The sequence below is a fragment of the Rhinoraja longicauda genome, chromosome 16, assembly GCF_053455715.1.
Source record: "Rhinoraja longicauda isolate Sanriku21f chromosome 16, sRhiLon1.1, whole genome shotgun sequence".
In the NCBI taxonomy this organism is placed as follows: Eukaryota; Metazoa; Chordata; class Chondrichthyes; order Rajiformes; family Arhynchobatidae; genus Rhinoraja; species Rhinoraja longicauda.
Genome location: NC_135968.1, coordinates 36136002 through 36153953, shown reverse-complemented (window position 1 = coordinate 36153953; position 17952 = coordinate 36136002). Strand labels below are relative to the sequence as shown.

At 45.5% G+C, this 17952-nt stretch overlaps 1 protein-coding gene across 2 annotated transcripts in view; it reads right to left on the bottom strand.

Annotated features, from left to right (window-relative positions):
• Positions 1–16788, bottom strand: part of ptprea (protein tyrosine phosphatase receptor type Ea) — a 250125-nt gene extending 233337 nt beyond the window's left edge. For both annotated transcript variants that reach the window (XM_078413639.1, XM_078413641.1), the window contains exon 1: positions 16663–16788. The gene's annotated coding sequence lies outside the window, so the exon portion shown is untranslated. The remainder of the gene's footprint in view (positions 1–16662) is intronic.
• Between the last annotated feature and the right edge of the window lie 1164 nt (positions 16789–17952).

The window sequence follows — 17952 nt, the reverse complement described above, 5'->3', positions numbered from 1 at the left end:
TTGGAGAGAAAAAGTAAAAATAAAATTAAAAAAACTATAAACTTGGGGAGAGAGAGTAAAAGGGTTAAAAAAACGGATCTAACAATAAAAATTAAAGGGAGTAGATCCGGGAGACAATAACCACAGTTGTACATCCAACCCCTAACTCAAGTTTCAACTTTTAATTTAAATTTTTTATTTAATCCTGTGCCAAACACATTTACTTTTCTAAAAATTCAATAAATGGAGACCATATTTTTAAAAATAGCTCAGGTTTGTCGATTAAGGCAAACCTTATTTTTTCCAAATGCAGGGTCTCTGTCATTTCCGTAGTCCACATTTTAATTGTGGGGGTTATTGGTTATTGGTCTCCAATTTTGCCTAAGAACATGCCACAACACCAATTGAAATATCTTTTTACATTTTTGTACATCGAAGAACTGGAAAACAAACATTTCGTCTGCAGACCCCTAGCAGGCAAATTAGTGATAACAGCAGCGAGAGAATGATAAATAAATTAAACAGAGGCTTTATTTGTAAAGGGCTAATAATTGGTATGCCCAAAGGCCAGCATGGACACTTCTTCAGGATGGACTATCTGCGCTGCATTGAACAACTGGAGGCAGGGATTTCAACTGGGATATCCTAGACCTGATATATAGAAACATAGACAATAGGTGCAGGAGTAGGCCATTCAGCCCTTCGAGCCAGCACCGTCATTCAATATGATCATGGCTGATCATCCAAAATCAATACCCCGTTCCTGCTTTCTCCCCATATCGCTTGATTCCGATAGCCCTAAGAGCTATATCTAACTCTCTCTTGAAAACACCCAGTGAATTGGCCTCCACTGCCTTCTGTGGCAGAGAATTCCACAGATTCACAACTCTCTGGGTGAAAAAGTTTTTCCTCATCTCAGTCCTAAATGTCCTACCCCTTATTCTTAAACTGTGACCCCTGATATTGTTGACCTCTGTTGCTGTCTCACTTTCCATTGTTATTTCCAACAGGGCCGATGACAATAAATGTCACATTTATTAATTGCGATCATAATTCTGTGCAGATGTTAGTCATCAGAGAATAATTAAAAAGAGCCTGCAGTAAACTTTTTCAAGGATTTAGAAATGAGAAGATGTCAGATATTAAAGATACCACAGGATACATGGTTGCTACAAGTGATTGTCTATGATCTCACTTAATGACCGAGAGGACATGAGGTAGAATAGCCGACACTTATTTTTTTAATGTTCTAATGTTCAAAGTTTTTTCAAGCATCATTGGTAACTTTTCCTTTGCTGCTGATATTTTTTCCACTGGCAACCTCGCCCTGCCATCTTTATCACAGGGCTGCAAGTTACTTTTCCCTCACCCAACACAATGGCCTAGGAATTAAACAGCAAGTACTGTTATTTTTCCATGTCACATGAAAATGTACCTGGTATCAGGTAATGAGTGAAATGTTATGACTATTTTCAGGTTGCGTTCAGTCACCGGTCACTTCCCTATGGGCATTGTGTTTTCTTGAATTACATGGTTCTGCTTTATTTGTGTGTCAAATTAGATCATTCCCCCAGAAAAGTGGCAAAGTTATCCCAGGGCAATCATTATTTGCCATCTTGAGACTACTAAGTCTTCACTACATTGGAACTCCGCTGAGCTAAGTCCTGCTCTTACCTTTTATACCTCTGATCTACCAGCCAATTGCTCCCAATTGCACCAGCCCCTCCATCAATGGATCTCCCCACCAGTCGTCTAAGTGGCCCAACATCCCAAATGATCCAGACCTGTAAAATGTGCTTCTACACCAATTTTCCACTAACTCTCTGATCTCCTGAGAAGACCCCTAGGCATTTTTTGAGTGAATTTACTTGATGAATTAAGGAACATTCGCTGTCAGGCAAAAATAGGGGCGCAACTGAAATCATGCAAATCCTCTTTGCTCTGTTTTTCCATATTTCCTTACAATATAGGCCATTTGGCCCATCCAGTCTATGCTGGCCATAGGGCAACCCAATTACTTTCTACTTTTCCCTGTAACCTATTCCCCCGCATTCCCACCAAGTCTACCACCCAGTGGTAGATTGCCACAGGAGGCTGTGGAGGCCGCCAATGGATATTTGTACGGCAGAGATAGATAGATCCTTGATTGGTACCTGTGGCAGTGGTCACGGGGAGAACGCTGGAGGGAGAGATAGATCAGCCATGATTGAATGGTGGAGTATACTTGATGGGCCAAAAGGCCTAATTGTGCTCCTATCAATTATGAAGGCAATTTACAGAGACCATTTAACCGAGCAATCATCTGTTGAATATGCCTTCACTCGATTAATCACTTTCTGTGATTGGCAAGCTACATATGTAATGCATAGCTGGTTCCTCTTAGTTGACTTTTCTTGGTAATGAATTAAAACTTTGTTGCATTTACAGATCACACATTACGTAAGAGAATTGACAATGGGAGCTCTGGTCATTCCCTTCTGCATCTCAGAAGCCAACTAAGTCTTCCGCTTATCCATTCCAAGGAACGGCCTGTCACACTCACTTTCTGCAACACTTTCAAATGGGTAAGGGGATACTGAGCACCCCATCTATCTGCAGAGGCACTATGGTGGGTATAATAAAACGCCCTGTGTTCTGTCACTGTCGTCTAACATTTTCAGACAAGTGAATCTGTTATCTGCACACAGATAAACATTTTGAAATGTGCTTCGCGTGTTCAGCTGCCGATGTTTAAATCACACCGCAGCTCACCATATCTTGCCTGAAGCATTTTCTAAATTTGCAAGTTGTGCCAGCGATGAAAACTGTGCAGAGGTCACACTTCAACCACCTCCTTAAAATCTGTTAGATTCCAGGTCACCAAGTGCAGAGAAATAGTAAATTGGAACTGAAAGGAACAAGAACAATAACATGGATTTATAAAGGATCATTTATGTATACAGGAAAAGCCAAAATAATCAGAGAATGGTTGTACATGCTTATACATGTCAGACAAATACCTTTTCATTCTTTTTTTTGCCACCTTTCCACACGACGAGGGAATGCACAGTAACCAATTGACAACCACGTGAAGAAACAAGAACATCCTGTGGTAATTAATCCACACAGTCACAAAGAGATTTTACACAGTCAGCACTTAATTTCAGGATTGACCCCAGATACTTGGAGCAGAAAGGCAGCAGCACTAACTGCTGCACCATGCTACTCGTTAAATTACATTTTTAGATTTTTTATTTTTTTTAGAGATACAGCGCGGAAACAGGCCCTTCGGCCCACCGGGTCCGCGCCGCCCAGCGATCCCCGCACATTAACACTATCCTACACACACTAGGGACAATTTTTACATTTACCCAGTCAATTAACCTACAAACGTGTACGTCTTTGGAGTGTGGGAGGAAACAGAAGATCTCGGAGAAAACCAACGCAGGTCATGGGGAGAACGTACAAACTCCGTACAGACGGCGCCCGTAGTCAGGATCGAACTTGAGTCTCCGGCGCTGCATTCGCTGTAAGGCAACAACTCTACCGCTGCGCCACCGTGCTGCCCTCATTGAAACATGGTTAAATGATTGGTCAAAGACCTAGGTTCCTGGCGGAAAGAGGCATCGGGTGACATGTCTTTGCAGAAGGAAATGCAAAGTCTATGAATGGTTGCTGTTGGCATGGCTGCCAACAGCAAAGTGACTAGATTCTGTGATGAAGAGGCTGTGGCGTTGAGGATGGTGTTGGGTTGACAATGACTACACTAACACACGCAGTAGGGGGATATGGTTTATTTACAGTGACACCACGATCCAGGTTCGCAGGGGGATGATATCGCTCATCGTCAGCATGCATGTGAGGACACTCTGGTGATCTCGCAGGTTTTCCTGGCAGCTCAGTCCTAGATTTGAAGAGGAGGCGCGGCGATCTCGGACTTGCCCCTGCAGTTCACCCATGCCTTGAGAGGAGACGGTGGCAGTCTCAGGCTTATCCTGGAGGCTCAGTCTTTGCTTCTGTATGTGGGTGCAGTCCCTCATTGTCTGTGGGCAGGTAGGAGACACTGGCGGTCTCAGGCCTGCCCTGGCCACTCAGTCGTGGCCTCAGATGAGGCACTGGCAATCTTGGATTTGTCCCGGAGGTTCAGTCCACCAAACACTGGCGCTGGTGGTCTTGAGTTTGTCCAAGTGGCTCAATTTTCTTCCAGACCTGCAACAGGGGAACTCAGCTAGCGGGAAGCACCCCACTTTCTCTCCTTTCCTCTATCTCCTTTCTACTTCTTCTACTTCTACTTCTACTTCTTCTACTTCTCCTTCTTCTCCTTCTTCTCCTCCCCCTGTCCTCCCCTCTTCCTGGAGCGCCAGGGTTTATAAGGAGTAGGCTGACCAGTTGTAGGTGGGCCAATCCAAGATTGGACAGCCGTTACTTATTTGGCTGTGGCCTCAGCTCAGTGGTGCTGAGGTTGGGCCTAGTGGCCTGTTTGCTGGTGATGGGGTTCAGAGCAGCATGTGAGGGAAGGGGTACTATCACAAGGCGAAAAGTGAATGCATGACAAAAACCATAGGTTGTGAAGCATTTAAATACAGGAAAGAGAGAGGAATTTTTAAATGAGGATGTGAATTTTAACCAAGGATCCCATTAGGACCAGCAAGCATAAGGTAATAAGTGAACAGGATTTGGAATGAGTTACAACATCTGCCTAGGATAACCATGATAGATTAGATAGCCCACTGGTGAGAAACAGCAGTCACACATTTTCAATTCATTATTTAAACTCATGTATTCATTTTTAACAGGTCAATTTGTCAAACAAGTCTGGTGCCTACAATATCTGTAAACACATTGAAATGAAACAAGCTTTGTTATAGAACAGTATGATCAGCCGTGTCAAAGGTTTTTGTTATCCAAATTGTGTCCTCACTTCCCCTTCGGCATTCTTCCATTTGCCCTGTCTAGTAATCATTTTGCGGATAGGAAAATCTCTAAGAAAGCTAGCGTGTTAGGTTTTAAATATGCACTTGGTAATACATATCCTCATTACAACCCTAAACGATACCCACCGAGTATGTAATTATAATCAGTATTATAACATTCATTATTTTAACTCAGGTATTCATTTTTCAGCAGGTTAATTTGTTATGCAATTGTGGTGTCCATAAAATCTGTCAACACACCTTTTACCAATACCAATCAGGAGAGACGCTCAATAAAAGCGGAGCAGGGCAGGTGTGACACTAATTTATAAAGAAGGGATGTAAAACTAACTCTGGGAGTGACAGGTCAGTGAACCAGGTACTTACACTAATCAGGAAGTGCTCCAAAGTGTGTTTAACATTATAACTGGAGAGTTATAAAATAATAAGAGGGAATTGCATTACCTCTGTGAGAGAACTGAAACCATGCACAAACAAGAGACTGCAAGCAGCTTGAAACATCTATATACTAAAACTCTCGTTTGTTTGCTTGTTCCTCAACTACAGCCAAAATGATACAAGATAGCAAGATAATTTTAGGCCCACCTTACTCACCATCGTCCTGTGGTGCTATGGATGAAGTTTCATTCAAATTGATGTTATATTTTTTAAGTTATTCACATTTTAAAGTTTATACAAAACGCGCATGCGCAGTTGGGGCCCCGCTGATCTGGTACTCTCGTAAGATGGCCACTGCATCCACGCGCGTGCAGAACAAACGCGTCCGCGCCTGCGCAGTTGGGGCCCGTTGATCTCGGGTACGAGCAGGGATCGGCCGCCTGTTACTTGGGGGCAGGTTTGCCAGCTCCGTAGTGGCGGGAGAGCCAGGCCTGGTGCCGGGGGAAGCAGCCGGAGCCTGGGCCTGGACGTGACCGGGTAACCGCGAGCCTGAGATGGCCCAAGGGGAAAGGCAGCAGCAGCAGCAGCAGCAGAGGATGGTGGAGGTGGAGGCCGAGGCCTGGTGCTGGGCCTGCCCTCGGCTCCCCCGTCCCCCCTTCTCTCCCCGGCCGGCTCAGTGCCTTCCCCACGCCACCCAGAGTCCAGCGGTATCGGCGAAGCCACAATGGGAGTAACAGCCTACCCAACAGACCCGCAGCAAAGTCTACCCACCGCACTAAACATTCCAACACCGGGACGGGACACCACTCTCCCCACCACTCCCGCTCCACCAATGGTGGTCACCCGGGCCGGGAGGTGGGGGGGGGGGGGGGGAAGTGGTCCACTTGGTCCAGTTTAGACTAAAAACCAATTGACTGGCTGATGAACAATATGATCACACAAAAAGCTAAATGAATGTAAAGGGTCTGAAGAAAGGGAATAATTAACAGCATTGTATACAAAAATATTTTAGTCTAAAAGACAAAATCAATAGACAATAGTCAATAGGTGCAGGAGTAGGCCATTCGGCCCTTCGAGCCAGCACCACCATTCAATGTGATCATGGCTGATCATTCTCAATCAGTACCCAGTTCCTGCCTTCTCCCCATACCCCCTGACTCCGCTATCCTTAAGAGCTTTATCTAGCTCTCTCTTGAACGCATTCAGACAATTGGCCTCCACTGCCTTCTGAGGTAGAGAATTCCACAGATTTACAACTCTCTGACTGAAAAAGTTTTTCCTCATCTCTGTTCTAAATGGCCTACCCCTTATTCTTAAACTGTGGCCCCTGGTTCTGGACTCCCCCAACATTGGGAACATGTTTCCTGCCTCTAACGTGTCCAACCCCTTAATAATCTTATATGTTTCAATAAGATCCCCTCTCATCCTTCTAAATTCCAGTGTATACAAGCCTAGTCGCTCCAGTCTTTCAACATATGACAGTCCCGCCATTCTGGGAATTAACCTAGTAAAGCTAGGCTGCACGCCCTCAATAGCAAGAATATCCTTCCTCAAATTTGGAGACCAAAACTGAACACAGTACTCCAGGTGTGGTCTCACAAGGGCCCTGTACAACTGCAGAAGGACCTCTTTGCTCCTATACTCAACTCCTCTTGTTATGAAGGCCAACATTCCATTGGCTTTCTTCACTGCCTGCTGTACCTGCATGCTTCCTTTCAGTGACTGATGCACTAGGACACCCAGATCTCGTTGTACGTCCCCTTTTCCTAACTTGACACCATTCAGATAATAATCTGCCTTCCTATTCTTACCACCAAAGTGGATAACCTCACACTTATCCACATTAAACTGCATCTGCCATGCATCCACCCACTCACACAACCTATCCAAGTCACCCTGCAACCTCATAGCATCTTCCTCACAGTTCACACTGCCACCCAGCTTTGTATCATCTGCAAATTTGCTAATGGTACTTTTAATCCCTTCATCCATGTCATTAATATATATTGTAAATAGCTGCGGTCCCAGCACCAAGCCTTGCGGTACCCCACTAGTCACTGCCTGCCATTCTGAAAGGGACCCATTTATCCCCACTCTTTGCTTTCTGTCTGTCAACCAATTTTCTATCCATGTCAGTACCCTACCCCCAATACCATGTGCTCTAATTTTGCCCACTAATCTCCTATGTGGGACCTTGTCGAAGGCTTTCTGAAAGTCAAGGTACACTACATCCACCGGCTCTCCCCTGTCAATTTTCCTAGTTACATTCTCAAAAAATTCCAGTAGATTTGTCAAGCATGATTTCCCCTTCGTAAATCCATGCTGACTCGGAATGATCCTGTTACTGCTATCCAAATGCTCAGCAATTTTGTCTTTTATAATTGACTCCAGCATCTTCCCCACCACTGATGTCAGACTAACTGGTCTATAATTTCCCGTTTTCTCTCTCCCTCCTTTCTTAAAAAGTGGGATAACATTAGCTACCCTCCAATCCACAGGAACTGATCCTGAATCTATAGAACATTGGAAATGATCACCAATGCGTCCACAATTTCTAGAGCCACCTCTTTATGTAGCCTGGGATGCAGACCATCAGGGCCTGGGGATTTATCAGCCTTCAGTCCCATCAGTCTACCCAACACCATTTCCTGCCTAATGTGAATTTCCTTCAGTTCCTCCGTCACCCTAGGATCTCAGGCTATTAGAACATCTGGGAGATTGTTTGTATCTTCCTCAGTGAAGACAGATCCAAAGTACCGGTTCAACTCGCCTGCCATTTCCTTGTTCCCCATAATAAATTCCCCTGCTTCTGTCTTCAAGGGACTCACATTTGCCTTGACTATTTTTTTCCTCTTCACATACCTAAAAAATCTTTTACGATCCTCCTTTATATTATTGGCTAGCTTACCCTCGTACCTCATCTTTTCTCCCCGTATTGCCTTTTTAGTTATCTTCTGTTGCTCTTTAAAAGAGTCCCAATCCTCTGGCTTCCCACTCTTCTTTGCTATGTTATACTTATTCTCTTTTATTTTTATGCTGTCCTTGACTTCCCTTGTTAGCCACGGGTGCCTCTTACTCCCCTTAGAATCTTTCCTCCTCTTTGGGATAAATTGATCCTGCAACTTCTGCATTATTCCCAGGAATACCTGCCATTGCTGTTCCACCGTCTTCCCTGCTAGGGTCTCCTTCCAGTCAAATCTGGCCAGCTCCTGCCTCATGCCTCTGTAATCCCCTTTGCTATACTGTAATACTGACACTTCCGATTTTCCCTTCTCACTCTCAATTTGTAGAGTAAAACTTATCATATTGTGATCACTGCCTCCTAATGGCTCTTTTACCTTGAGTTCCCTTATCAGATCAGGTTCATTACACAACACTAAATCCAGAATTGCCTTCTTCCTGGTAGGCTCCAGTACAAGCTGTTCTAAGAATCCATCTCGGAGGCACTCTACAAACTCCCTTTCCTGGGGTCCAGTACCAACCTGATTTTCCCAGTGTACCTGCATGTTGAAATCTCCCATAACCACCGTAGCATTACATTTGCGACATGCCAATTTTAGCTCTTGATTCAACTTGCACCCTATGTCGAGGCAACTGTTTGGGGGCCTGTAGATAACTCCCATTAGGGTCTTTTTATCCTTACAATTCCTCATTTCTATCCATACTGATTCTACATCTCCTGATTCTATGTAACCCCTTGCAGGGGAGTGAATATCATTCCTTACCAACAGAGCAACCCCACCCCATCTGCCCACCTGTTTGTCTTTTCTATACGTAGTATAAGAAAATAACTGCAGATGCTGGTACAACGTATAGAAAAGACATTTATTCACAAAATGCTGGAGTAACTCAGCAAGTCAGGCAGCATCTCGGGAGAGAAGGAATGGGTGACGTTTAGGGTCGAGACCCTTCTTCAGACTGACCTGCTGAGTTACTCCAGCATTTTGTGAATAAATGTCTTTTCTATACGTTGTGTACCCCTGAATATTCAGTTCCCAGCCCTGGTCCTCTTGTAGCCATGTCTCTGTAATTCCCACAACATCATACTTGCCAATGTCTAACTGAGCCTCAAGCTCATCCACTTTATTTTTTATACTTCGCGCATTTAAATACAACTCTTTAACTTCGCAAGAGAGAGGAGATGGCTATTGCTGATTGGAATTGGAACCTAGCACAAATGTCGACAGAGCAGCAATGGCAGGAGTTTCTGGGAGTAATTCGGAAGACGCAGGATCTTTTCATCCCAAAGAGGAAGAAAAGTACTAAGGGGAGAATGAGGCCACCGTGGCTGACAAAGGAAGTCAAAGATAGCATTAAAGCAAAAGAGAAGGCGTATAACATAGCGAAGATTAGTAGGAAGCTAGTGGCTTGGGAAGCTTTAAAAGACCAAGAGAAGGTAACTAAAAAGCCATGCAGGAAGAGAAAAACAAAATATGAAGGTAAACTAGCCAATAATATAAAAGAGGATACCAAACGTTTTTTCAGAAATATAAAGAGTAACAGAGAGGCGAGAGTGGACACTGGGCTGCTGGGAAATGACATTGAAGGAGTAGCAATGGAGAACAAATAAATGACAGATGAACAGAATACATTTTTGCATTAGCCTCCACAGCAGAAGACACCAGCAATGTGCCAGAAATCCAAGAGAGTCAGGGGGCAGGAGTGAGTACAGTTGCTATTACTGAGGAGAAGGTGCTTGTGAAGCTGAAAGGTCTGAAGGCGGATAAGTCACCGGGACCAGATGGACTACACCCCAAGGCTCTAAATAAGATAGCTGTAGAGATTGTGGAAGCAGTAGTGGTGATCATTCAAGAATCACTAGAGTCAGGAGTGGTTCCAGAGGACTGGAAAATCACAAATCTAATTCTACTGTTTTTAAGAAGGGTGTGAGGCAAAAGAAAGTTCTGAAGATGGGTCTCGACCCGAAACATCACCCATTCCTTCTCTCTAGAGATGCTGCCTGTCCCACTGAGTTACTCCAGCATTTTTGTGTCTCTGAAAGAAAATTATAGGCCGGCTAGTCTGTGGTGGTAACATTTTAGAGTCTATTAATAAGCGGCAGGGTGGCGCAGCGGTAGAGTTGCTGCCTTACAGCGAATGCAGCGTCGGAGACTCAGGTTCGATCCTGACTACGGAGTTTGTACGTTCTCCCCGTGACCTGTGTGGGTTTTCTCCGAGATCTTCGGTTTCCTCCCACACTCCAAAGACATACAGGTATGTAGGTTAATTGGCTGGGCTAATGTAAAAATTGTCCCTAGTGGGTGTAGGATAGTGTTAGTGTGCGGGGATCGCTGGGTGGCGCGGACCCAGTGGGCTGAAGGGCCTGTTTCTGCGCTGTATCTCTAAATCTAAAAAATCTAAAAATCTAATAGGGATGAGGTTTCGGGTACTTGGAGACACATGATAAAATAAGCCGAAGTCAGCATGGTTTTGCTCAAGGGAGAACTTGCCCGACAAATCTGTTGGAATTTTGAGGAAGTAACAAACAGTATAGGCAAATGACAGTCAGTGGAAGTTGTTTACTTGGATATTCAGAAGGCCTTTGATAAGGTGCCTCACATGAGTTTGCTAAACAAGATTGGAGCCCATGCTATTAGAGGCGAGGTACTAGCATGGATAGAAGATTGGCTGACTGGCAGAAGGCCAAGAGTGGGAATAAAGGGGGCCTCTCCTGGTTGGTTGCTGGTGACTAGTGGTGTTCCGCAGGGGTAGGTGTTGTGCCTGCTACTTTTTACATTATACGTTAATGATCTGGTTGATGGAATAGTGGATACAGAACTAATTCAAATATATTATTTGCATAGATTTTTAGAAGGCATTTGAGTGTTAGCTAAAGCTGACATTTATGGAATTAAAGGCAAATATTGACCTGATTAGAAAAGTACCTGACAGGGAATATACAGCCAGTGAGGGCAACAGGCAGGTAGGTGTTGCCAACGGTGTCTTACAAAATTCAATGTTAGGGACCTCAGCCAGAATTTCTGTCTGGCAACAGTATCAGTACTTCATCGATGTCATCTGTGAACAAAATAAAATCTATAGCAACAAACAATCTGTTGGAGGAACTCGGTGGGTCAAGCAGCATCTACCGATAGAAATAAATAGTCAAACCATTCACAGATGCTGTTCGACCTGTTGAGTTAACCAGCAGACTGCTTATTGCTCCAGATTTCAGCATCTGCAATCTCTTGTGTCTCCAAAATCAAATCTATGATGTTCTCACTGTAAATTAGTCTCCTAACATTACTTAAGCTTTTGCATGCAGTATAGCCACTTGGTGAAGGAACAAATGGTCTGTGAGTGCTCATGGAATCAGAGGAGGCAGAGAGGCACAATCTAAAATTCAAATGGATAGTCTGAGTCATAAACACTTGAAAGTAGGAATCAAAGAGTATCCAGCCAAAACATTCATATCTGTCCTTGTCTCAGAAGTCAGGCTGTACGGTAACATTAAGAGACACAAAGTGCTGGAGTAACGCAGCATCTCTGGAGAACATGGATAGGTGTCCAGAGATACCTATAGGTTCATACCTATCCATATTCTCCAGAGATGCTGCTTGACCTGCTGAATTACTGCAGCACTTTGTATCCCTTGGTGTGTTAAGCAGCATCTGCAGTTCCTTGTTTCAACATTATGTATTGTAACATTAGCATGCTGAATTCCGATTGAAGATTTGGACAGTGGATGACGAATGAATGATCTTAGAACATGAAACACAGCAGAGTATAGATCCTTCAGCCCACAATGTCTGTGCCAAACATGATGCCCAAATAAAGTAATCTCATCTGCCTGCATATGACCCATACCCCTACATATCCATGTGCCTATATAAAAGCCTCTTAAACACCACCAATGTATTTGCCTGCAGCACCATATTTGGCAGCACATTCAAGGCACCACCACCCTCTGGTGTAAAAAAACCTGCCTCAATTTCCTTTAAAATTTACCCCTCTCACCTTAAAGCTATGCCCACTAGTCTGACATTTCTATCCTAAGAAAGAAGTTTTGACTGTCTATACCCTATCCATGCCTCTCATAATGTTCCATGGAAATCAATCCAAGTTTGTCCAACCTTGCTTTGTCGCTAACATAAGGTCATAAGGTCATAAGTGATAGGAGTAGAATTAGGCCATTTGGCCCATCAAGTCTACTCCGCCATTCAATCATGGCTGACCTATCTCTCCCTCCTAACCCCATTCTCCTGCCCTCTCCACATAACCTCTGATGCCTGTACTAACAAGAATCAATCTATATCTGCCTTAAAAATATCCACTGCCTTCACAGCCTTCTGTGGCAAGCAATTCCACAGATTCACCACCCTCTGATTAAAGAAATTTCTCCTTGTCTCCTTCTTAAAAGAACATCCTTTAATTCTGAGGGTAGTCCTATACTCTCCCACTAGTGGAAACATCCTCTCCACATCCACTCTATCCAAGCCTTTCACTCTTCTGCATGTTTCAATTAGGTCCCCCCTCATTCTTCTAAACTCCAGCAAGTACAGGCCCAGTGCCGTCAGCGCCTAATCCAGGCAGCATTCTGGTAATCCCCCTCTGCACCATCTCGGAAGTCTCCACATCCTTCCTGTAATGGGACAACCATTTACTGCATGCAATACTCTAAATGTGGCCTAACCAAAGTCCTATAGAACTGCATCAAGATTTATAGACTCTTATATTCAATGCCCATTCAATTTATTTTATCTCTGGTGGACTCCAATAAAGTTGTAGAAACATCTCAAGGTTAATCAATGGAAACAGGATGAACCTAAGCTCAATTTTGAGTGTCATAGCAAAGGGTCTGAATACTTATGTAAATGTGATATTTCAGTTATTTATTTTTAATTACTTTGCAAACATTTCTAAACACCTGTTTTCACTTTTTTATTAAGGGGTATTGTGTGTAGATTGATGATTAAAAAAAATGAATTTAATCCATTTTAAAATAAGGCTGTAACGTAACAAAATGTGGAAAAAGTGAAGGGATCTGAATACTTTCTGAATGCGCTGTATGTTGTGCTGCTGCCAGTAAGAATTCCATTATTCTATCTGGGACACATGACAATAAAACACTCTGGACTCTTGTCCTTGCAATGGGATTTGCCTGAATTGCCCTTTTTCAATCAACACAGATAAAACTGGTCGAATCTGCAGAGTGAATTTCCTACATTCCTTTTGTTTCTTCTAATAACTCATTGCCAACTCCAGTCCGCGCCCCTCGCTTTTTGCCTTGCTCCATTTGGTGGCTGTTACTTTGCCCCTGGTGTAAACCTACCCCACTGCTCCTTCCCCCACACGCTCCCAACAATCTCCAAGAAGCAGTTTCTGAAGAAGGGTCTCGACCTGAAATGTCACCCTCTCCTTCTCTCCAGAGATGCTGCCTGTCCTGCTGAGTTACTCCAGCATTTTGTGTCCATCTCCATTGTGTGCCCACCTCTGCCCAAGACTCAGACCTCCAACATCTATTCACCTCTGCATAATCCTCTGACAATTTCTTCTTGCTCAAATACAAGTATATTTCCTACATTTTCCAGGTCTGACGGAAGTTCAAGAAGCTGAGACGTTAACTGTGAACAGTTAATGCTGCCTCGCCAGTATGAGCTTCTCTGCTGGTTTTATATTCAGAGTGGTGAGTCTGTGGAATTATCTGCCACAAAAGGTAGTTGAGGCCAGTTCATTGGCTATATTTAAGAGGGAGTTAGATGTGGCCCTTGTGGCTAAAGGGATCAAGGGGTATGGAGAGAAGGCAGGTACAGGTTATTGAGCTGGATGATCAGCCATGATCATATTGAATGGCGGTGCAGGCTCGAAGGGCCGAATGGCCTACTCCTGCACCTATTTTCTATGTTTCTATGTAACACGGCATCCCGTTAATATTTGCTGTGGATCTTGCTCCTGGCCCCTTAATTAATGTTTCTATTCTAAAAGAAACCACGTTGAATGCTGAGAAACAAATTAATTACACAAGCATCAAACCAAACCAAACAGGAGGTAATAAAGATAGACACAAAGTTCTGGAGCAACTCAGTGGGACAGACAGCATCTCTTGAGAAGAAGGAATAGGAGATGTTTCGGGTCGGGACCCTTCTTTAGATCAGAGTTAAAACATTCAAACGTCACCCATCCTTTTTCTCCAGAAGATGCTGCCTGACCCGCTGAGTTACTCCAGCACTTTGCATCTCTCTTCAGTATAAACCAGCATCTGCAGTTCATTTCTACACTAACAGATATTGATGCAGACTCGTGCAACTGACAGACAGACAGATCCGCACCAACAATATAGATTAATTGCTGTAAGTCCACCGGTAGGCTTCTTTAGCTTATTTTGGAGATACACCATTTAATGCTTAATGGAACAGACCTATTTGTGTAGACCTATTTATAGGTGTAGACCTATTTATCTCATCTACTAGCATGCAGCATAGATCACAGCAGCTCACCGAGGTCACGAAACAGGTCAAAACCGCATCCACGCCACAAATTCAAGATGTGTATATGTCCCGAGTAATGCACGGGAAATGCCACCAAGTGTGAGTTACCAATGGTGAGAACCAATGTGAAAAAATGTACCAAGACAAAATTCTTTGCTATGTTTTTAAACATATAGAAACATAGAAAATAGGTGCAGGAGGAGGCCATCTGGCCCTTCGAGCCAGAACCGACATTCATTGTGATCATGGCTGATCATCCACAATCAGTAACCTGTGCCTACCTTTTCCCCATATCCCTTGATTCCACTAGCCCCTAGAGCTCTGTCTAACTCTCTTTTAAATTCATCCAGTGAATTGGCATCCACTGCCTTCTGTGGCAGAGAATTCCACAAATTCACAACTCTGTGTGAAAAAGTTTCTTCTCACCTCAGTTTTAAATGGCCTCCCCTTTATTCTTAGACTGTACCAAATTGACTTCTATTCGTACAGCAATGGAGGACTGACAAGACGCAAGAACCAAGTAACTTATTTTGCGAGTAACATGCTCTCATCTGTCCAGCTTTCTTCCCCCTTGCTCCAACAGTCCCGACCTGAAACATCACCTGCATATTTCCTCCCCAGAGGCAGCTTGGCCCGCTGAGTTCCTCCTGCACTCTACGTTTTTCTCCAGATTCCACCATCTGCAGTTTCTTGTGTCTCCACGTTCTCGTTTAATAATATGAGAAGATTAAAGATTCGCATTGCGTTGTAATGTGAGGGATTGTGTCAACATTCATCCATCACATCTCAAAGTAATTCAGGATTAAAGATGACCTGTATATGTGTGCGTGTGTGTGTATCTAGACATCTGAGACGTTTGCAGCATACCACAGACCTATTTGTAACAGAGCTATCCCCGGCCGAACACCCCACGAAATATTAACTGCCCGCAGATGCTGCCCGACCCGCTGAGCGTTTGCAGCGCCCTCTGATTGTATTTCAGATGTTTCAGCATCTGCAACCTTTTAAGTGAGTGCTGTTTTATTTTCTGCCAGCACAACAGTCCCGTTGGAGACACGGGACAAGTGTAAACGTGGCCCCCTCTGATCAATGAGCCCGGTGACAGGATTGCTAAACTTGAGTGCATGTTGTGACTGCAACGGAGAGTGGAGTCAGGTTCACACACACACACACACACACACACACACACACACAGCAGGGCAGATCAGCCACTGAGCCCAGGAGACCCGGGGACCACTGGCCCCAGTCAGGGCTGGAGGTAAACCCGGGTCAGAAACCCGACTGTGCCCGGTCCAGTCAGGGCTAATTGGTTCACTGCACAATGTCAGGGATACGACCCAGCGGCAATGCATTGAAATCACTCCCAGCCCTGGTCTTCAACCTTGTGGTATAAGAAGATAACTGCAGATGCTGGTACAAATCGAAGGTATTTATTCACAAAATGCTGGAGCAACTCAGCAGGTCAGGCAGCATCTACAGGAGAGAAGGATTGGGTCGAGACCCTTCTTGCAGACTGGAGGTGTTCAACCTTGCAGACTGGGGGTGATCGCTCTCAGCAGAGCCGGGTGAGACACTGTACTATCACTGAGCCTCCCCTGACACCAGTCTGAAGAAGGGTCTGGACCCTGAACGTCACCCATTCCTTCTCTCCAGAGATGCTCCCTGACCCGCTGAGTTACTCCAGCACTCCGTGTCCACCTGAGCCGGGTTCAACCCGGTGCCCCCCACTCTCATGACGCCGAGTAACCCGTGCTACTACATCCATGGATATATATATATATATATATATATATGTCTGTCTGTCTGTCTCTGCGCCGGGCTGGCTGCCTCCTGTCCTGCAGCTCCACCAACACCAAGCCGGCGCTGCCACACCGACTCCCTCCCCGACCACTGGACCGCCCGCTGGGGGCAGGGAGATCCGGGGCAACCCGTCCTGTAGAGGGGATCCGAGCAAGGGCACTTACCGATAGGAAGCGGGGCGGGTGTCTCTCCCCGGCGACGCTGACAGCAGATGCACACTTCCCTGAGCAAAACTAGCTGGCAAACTGCTGGTCTGCTCGCATTGCACCTTCGCCCCAGCTCTCGCAGATAGCCAGCCACCTGCTGCGGAGAGTGGGAACTACTGCTCGCATCGGCACCAGCGCACTCCCTCCCTCCCTCCCTCCCTCTCTCCCTCTCTCCCTCCCTCCCTCTCCCCCTGCACCCAGCCCTGTCTGCACTCCCTCCCTCCCTCCCTCCCTCTCTCCCTGCACCCAGCCCTGTCTGCACTCCCTCCCTCCCTCTCTCCTGCACCCAGCCCTGTCTGCACTCCCTCCCTCCCTCCCTCTCTCCTGCACCCAGCCCTGCCTGCACTCCAGAGTGGGAGGGGGAACAGAGCATGCAAGTATTTATTCACAAAGTGCTGGAGTAACTCAGCAGGTCGGGCAGCATCTCGGGAGAGAAGGGATTCCTTCTCTCCCGAGATGCTGCCCGACCAGCTGAGTTACTCCAGCACTTTGTGAATAAATACCTTCGATTTGTACCAGCATCTGCAGTTATTTTTTTTATAGTGAATGCAAGTAGCTGTGGGCGCACAGTCCCAGCCACACGTTCAATCCCGGCCTCGTGGAGATTTTCTCCAGTTACCTGCCACCCCCCCCCCCCCCCCCCCCCCCACAAATACAACATGCTGGTTGGCAGGGTTAATTGGCCCCGCTTACACTAGTCTTTCCAGGTGAGGCAGAGGTTCACCTGCACCTCCTCCATCCTCATCTATTGTATCCGCTGTTCCAGATGTCAACTTCTCTACATCGGCGAGACCAAGCGCAGGCTCGGCGATCGTTCCGCTCAACACCTCCCGCTCAGTCCGTCTCAACCAACCTGATCTCTTTGTTGCTCAGCACTTCAACTCCCCCTCCCATTCCCAATCTGAACTTTCTGTCCTGGGCCTCCTCCATTGTCAGAGTGAGGCCCAGCGCAAATTGGAGGAACAGCACCTCATAATTCGCTTGGGAAGTTTGCACCCCAGCGGTTTGAACATTGACTTCTCCCACTTCAGGTAGTCCCTGCTTCCCCTCTCTATCCCCTCCCCCTTCCCAGTTCTCCCACTAGTCTTCCTGTCTCCGACGACATCCTATCTTTGTCCCACCCCCTCCCCTGACATCAGTCTGAAGAAGGGTCTCGACCCGAAACGTCACCCATTCCTTCTCTCCTGAGATGCTGCCTGACCGGCTGAGTTACTCCAGCATTTTGTGTCTACTTACATTAGTCCCACC